This window comes from Pongo pygmaeus, chromosome 16 (assembly GCF_028885625.2).
Source record: "Pongo pygmaeus isolate AG05252 chromosome 16, NHGRI_mPonPyg2-v2.0_pri, whole genome shotgun sequence".
In the NCBI taxonomy this organism is placed as follows: Eukaryota; Metazoa; Chordata; class Mammalia; order Primates; family Hominidae; genus Pongo; species Pongo pygmaeus.
Genome location: NC_072389.2, coordinates 22,540,742 through 22,546,741, shown reverse-complemented (window position 1 = coordinate 22,546,741; position 6,000 = coordinate 22,540,742).

Below are 6,000 nucleotides of genomic sequence, written 5' to 3'. Positions count from 1 at the left end.
AGAGAGCATGATAGCGGCCTTTTCTTGACTTCCACGCCTTACACCCACACACACACACACACAAACACTCTCTTAATTTCACAAATATGTGATAAGGGGGACAGTGTTGCTACATTTATATTATTCTTGACAAATGAAACTGGTCACCTGTTTGCTGTATATCATAGGCTTGGCCAACATCAGGCAGATGCTGCCCAGATGGCCTTTCTTCATCTAGAAACATGGAGCCATGGTGGCCACCTCACTTTCCTCACACCCTCAACCTAATTGTCCCCAGGTCCTAACCAGCAGTTGAATCCATTTCCTTTCCTTCATTTTCCTTTCTGCTATCCAGGCATTTGTCCTCTTGGAAAGCAAGATGAGGCCTTCCTACCTCATGCTTAATCTGCTCCAGTGGCATTAGCCTACACTCACTCCTCAAAGAGAACAGATCCTTCCTAACTCGGAATTTCACACAAGGCACGTACCCAGGAGTCCTCGCCACTCTATTCCATCCCATGTCTCCTCATATTCAATAGCCATAGGCTTTAGTCTAGAGGTGACACCTCTGGGACAATGTACCTGAAGCCCTAGACAAGGAGCTTTGTTATTTGCCATCACATATTCTATGTTTTTCTACATGACATTTATAGCAATAATTTTTGTTTAAATAATTTTTAATATTTTAGTCCCTCTCCTCAACATATACACTTCTAAAAATCAGTGTGTTGCTCACTACTGATTTCCAGCACCCAGCACAGCCCTTAGCATATGGTTGGAACTCACCGAATTTCAGCATTATAAAGAAATGAATTAAATGGATGTTGTACACATGTGTGAGGAGCCATGTGGAATGTAAACGGCAGCACACCTATGTGTAAAGTTGTCAGAATCAAGGAAATGGAGCTAAATTGGGAGCCAGAAAGCTAATCCATATGGATGTCGAGGAGATGAGGCTTGAGACACAGAGCAGTGAGCAATGTGAGGGATCCAAAGGCTAGGGAAGTCCCACAGGAACACAGGAGATGATTCAAAGAACCCTTGGTTGTCCTGAAACATTGCTTTTCTTCATGGGCTAGAGGACTTTCTTGGCAGAGGGCTGAAGACAAATGCGTGCAAAAGTGCTTTCTCTAAATGTCTCACCAGCTTATGTTTTGAATGTATAATTCCAGAACTATGTATCACCCATCTCTCTGTGCTGTTCAGTTCTTTTCGTCCTGCTAAATCTTTTCTGCATCTCTATTTAGATGATTTCTCATTCTTTCCATCTGAGACTGATGGTTATTTCCATGTGGGGATGTTACTAAGAAGACTATATAGGGTCTAGTTAGCAAAAACAGACCATAGAATTTTTTTTAAAGTCTGCCCAGCATTTAAGAAGATATCAACCTGTTCTCCAAGTGTCCAGTCCTATCTCGTGTCTACCAGCTTTTAGCCTTTTTCTTTTTCTAAGTATAAGCTCTCACTTTTCAAATTCTGTGTGACATTTTTAAGGCCACATACATGAACACATTTTCATGTATTCCATACTGCAGTCCTGAAGCAGTAACATGACTACCTGTTGCGGCAAAAAGGCTGCTCCTTGGTCTGATCTGCATCTTCCAGGAAACCTGCTTGGCGGTCTACAATGCATCAAATTTTCCCCTTAGTAAATCTCAGAAAAAGATCACCCATAAGCATACTACAGGGGTATTCTGAGGTTTGACTAGTATTTCAGAGTGCTGTAGATCCTAAGATAAAAGCAGTAAGAAAGTTGAAAAAATAGTATTATTTATTCAACAGACATGCTAGAAATCTCAGAGCTTCCCTAGTCCCTATTTTCTGTCCTATGCATGTAACATAAAACTCTGCAAAATCAGAACTGAGTTCTCTGTAAAGACATTCAGAAAGAAACAAGACCAGCCTCGAAGGGAAGGCCTTGTCATCCATGGTTTATTCTCCTTTTCTTGTTATGGCCGATGGCAGCACCTAGATTAGAGTAGGTGCTCAGCTATGGATTCACTGAAATAATGCTTTAAAAGTATACTAATAAAGAAGAAAAGAGAGAAGAATCAAATAGATGCAATAAAAAATGATAAAGGGGATATCACCACCTATCCCACAGGAATACAAACTACCATCAGAGAATATTATAAACACCTCTACGCAAATAAACTAGAAAATCTAGAAGAAATGGATAAATTCCTGGACACATACACCCTCCCAAGACTAAACCAAGAAGAAGTTGAATCCCTGAATAGACCAAAAATAGGTTCTGAAATTGAGGCTATAGTTAACAGCCTACCAACCAAAAAAAGTCCAGGACCAGAAGGATTCACAGCCAAATTCTACCAGAGGTACAAGGAGGAGCTGGTACTATTCCTTCTGGAACTATTCCAATCAATAGAAAAAGAAGGTATCCTCCCTAAATCATTTTATGAGGCCAGCATCATCCTGATACCAAAGCCTGGCAGAGACACAACAAAAAAAGAGAATTTTAGACCAATACCCTTGATGAACATTGATGCAAAAATCCTCAATAAAATACTGGCAAACCAAATCCAGCAGCACATCAAAAAGCTTATCCAGCATGATCAAGTGGGCTTCATCCCTGGGATGCAAGGCTGGTTCAACATATGCAAATCAATAAATGTAATCCAACATATAAACAGAACCAAAGACAAAAACCACATGATTATCTCAACAGATGCAGAAAAGGCCTTTGACAAAATTCAACAGCCCTTCATGCTAAAAACTCTCCATAAATTAGGTATTGATGGGACGTATCTCAAAATAATAAGAGCTATTTATGACAAACCCACAGCCAATATTATACTGAATGAGCAAAAACTGGAAGCATTCCCTTTGAAAACTGGCACAAGACAGGCATGCCCTCTCTCACCACTCCTATTCAACACAGGAAGACTTGGTGCCCCACTGCTAGTGCCATCACCCAGTCCCAGCCCAGCCAGGGAGCCCAAGGGCCCCACTGCCAGTACTGCTAGAGCCCACCGAGGGCTGCCGGCACACAGCTGCAAGCTCCAGCTTTATCTACTCACGCCCTGGACACTGCACGGAGCCCCAGCAAGTTCCACGTGTCCTTGTCACCCCAGCCCTCCTGCCCCACAGATCCTAAGCTCAGGAGACCCTCTCCAGCCCAGCCTGTGGGGGAAGGCAGCCCCCACGGTAACCCACGGATCAGCTCAGAGGGCAGGGCATCCTGGACTCCCCGGACTGGGAAACCCAGTTCCTGTCCCCCTGCGTAGTGGCCACACCTCTGAGAGGGGAGAAACCCCTGCCTCACCTCACCTGAGGGACCCTGACCCAGAGGCCTGAGAAAAAGCCACCTGCAGGCTCCTGGCACCTGCCAACCTGCACCTTAGGGAAACTTGTCCCACTTCAACCTGCAAAGCTCTCAGGTCATTATTTCTAAAACCACTGTCCTTTCTCAAAGAGGAAGAAAATAGAAAAAACAAAAAAAACCAAAAAAACAAAAACAGAAAGAGGCACAGGAGGTTGAAGACGCCAGAAGCAGTTTAGCCCAAAAACAAAGTGCCAGACGCAAGATGCCAAGTTTGGGGCGCTTCATCCACCGCATGCCTGTTTAGGAGCTGACTGCACTCAACCACAGATTTACGTCTGCTGCCCGCCAGGTCGTATCTGAAGAGATTTGAAGAAATAAGCCTTCCTTCTGCCAGTAAATACTAAGACTAGCAGGCCCCTCTAAGGCTCTGCTCTCCACTGGGGTATGGCGGGACAGGCCCCTCAGCAGGCGTTCCCCGCACCCTCCCTCCGCGTCGGCCCCGAGAAAAGGAAGTTCGCCCCTCGCCTGGGCTTACCAAGGCCCGCCGCCCGGTTCATGGAGCCCTGCTTGGGGACCGGGGGCCTCGATGTTCTCCTTCACCATCTGCGGCCAGATCTCCCTCCAGCAGCCTTGCCAGGCAGTGCCTGGCGTGGAGAAGGGGCCCTGCCGAGGGGCAGGTCCGCGCCGTGCCCCCAACCCGGCGCCTGCAGCCCAGGGCAACAAGCTGTGGGGTTTTTAATTGAGAAGTTTTTCCCTCTGGGCCTTATTATACAGGGAAAGGGAAGGGGCGAAGATCCGGGCTCGGGTTCTCCCGGGGCAGCGAACCCAGAAGCGACCCCAAACTCAGCAGTCGCCACCCTGCACCAGGACTTGAAGCCGGCGCCAAGCGGGGCAGCGGAACGCACCAGCGGCCGGGCCAGCCTGGCGAGACCCGAGCGGGCGGCCCCGCCAGCCAGCGCCACTTGCCCGCGCCGGGTGGCCCCTCGCCGCGGTGAGCCCCTCCCGGGATGCGAAAGCCATCGCCTGGACCCCGCCGCACCCGCCCGCCCGTCGTGGGAGGAGGATGGGCCGGTCGAAGAGGCGTAGGGCCGCCGGGCTGCACCCCTAGATCCCAGCGGCGGCCTCCCCGCAGCCCCGCCGAGTCCGCAGGGCAGCGCTCGGGGGCTCTCGGTCTGCAGCTTCCGCGACGTCCCCCACGCGTCCGGGTCCCCGCGGCGCCGCGGGCGGCCCCAGGCTGCCGCCGCCAGCGAGTGAGGCAGCCAAGGTTCTCCAGCTTACCTGGCCAGGGCGCGGGGCTGCCCCGGTGCGCCGCCGTCCTCGCCGTGCCGCCGTCCCCGCCCCGCCGCCGCCGGCTTCGTCCGGTAGGCTGAGCTCCTGGAGAGCCCGCGACTAGCCGCACACCCGGTCGGCTATTTAGCCCGACAACTGAATAGCGGCGGGGACCTACCGCGAGTGGAGTACGGAAAGCCCGCAGGGCACCACTACCCGGCGCACGCGCACTGAGCTACATACCTGGGTAACAAACGTGCACGTTCTGCACCTGTATCCCGGAACTTGAAGCATCCTAACATGTGTGAAATGACATCTCATTATGATTTTGATTCGAATTTCCATGATGGTTTGTGATGTTAACCATTTTTTCACGTACCTATTGGCCATTTTTTATGTTTTCTTTAGAAAAATGTCATTCTTGTGCACATGTACCCTAGAACTTAAAGTATAATAATAAAAATAAATAAATAAAATAAAAAAAGAAAAATGTCATTCCAGTCCTTTGCCCATTTTTAACCAGGTTTTTCTTTTGCTATTGAGTTGTAGTTTCATATATAATTTGGATATTAACCCCTTAACAGACATCTGGTTTGCAAATATTTTCTTTCACTCCCTGGGTTGCCTTTTCATTTGGTTGACTTTTTTTTTTTTTTTTTTTTGCCTCTTCCAGAGCAGTTAAATACACTATTAGCTATGCCAGCCCTTATTTATTCATGACTCCCTATCTCTAGACAGAAAACTGCGAGGAACAACTGGTCCCTATATCCTCCCGCTTACTAGAGGTGCATGTTATACAGACTCTTTAAATTCAATTTGTCTAACCATATTCATCCATTAATTTAAGAAGCCATTATTAGCCAATGTATAAGACATTGGAGGTTCAATGGTGAAAGTCATACCAATTGCATTTTTGGTGCAATTTCTTCAATAATGTCAGACATTACAAAATTACAAACTGAAGCATACTCTGATGGAAGGAATGAATGTCCTCCTCAGAGAGTATATACGAAGGTAGCTTTTCCACATCTGGTAGGGCTGATGTTCTCTGAGGAAGTGAAAGCTGATCTGGGATATGAGAGTGAAAAGGAAAGGAAGGAAGGCTACCAGAATGGGAACAAGCACGTGCAAAACCCCTGTGGTAAGGCAGAGTGGAAGGAATCAGAGAAAGTGAAAGAAACCCGTGTGGAAAGAAAGCCAAGGAACCACTGCTTGTATATGAAACCATCACTGTTAGCCCTCTAGAAGCCTTCTGTCTGCTCTTCCAGTCACAGCCCCCTTTCTTCCACTGAAGGAATAGTAACTACACTGTTCAAATATTTATGGCAATAATTACTTATTATATTTAGTTACCACTCTTAAGAATTTCCTTTTAAGTTTATATAAATGGAACCATAAAGCATATAGTCTTCGTGTATGATTTTACCTACAGTACATTTTGTTTTCCAATTTGTTTATGTTCTTGAGTC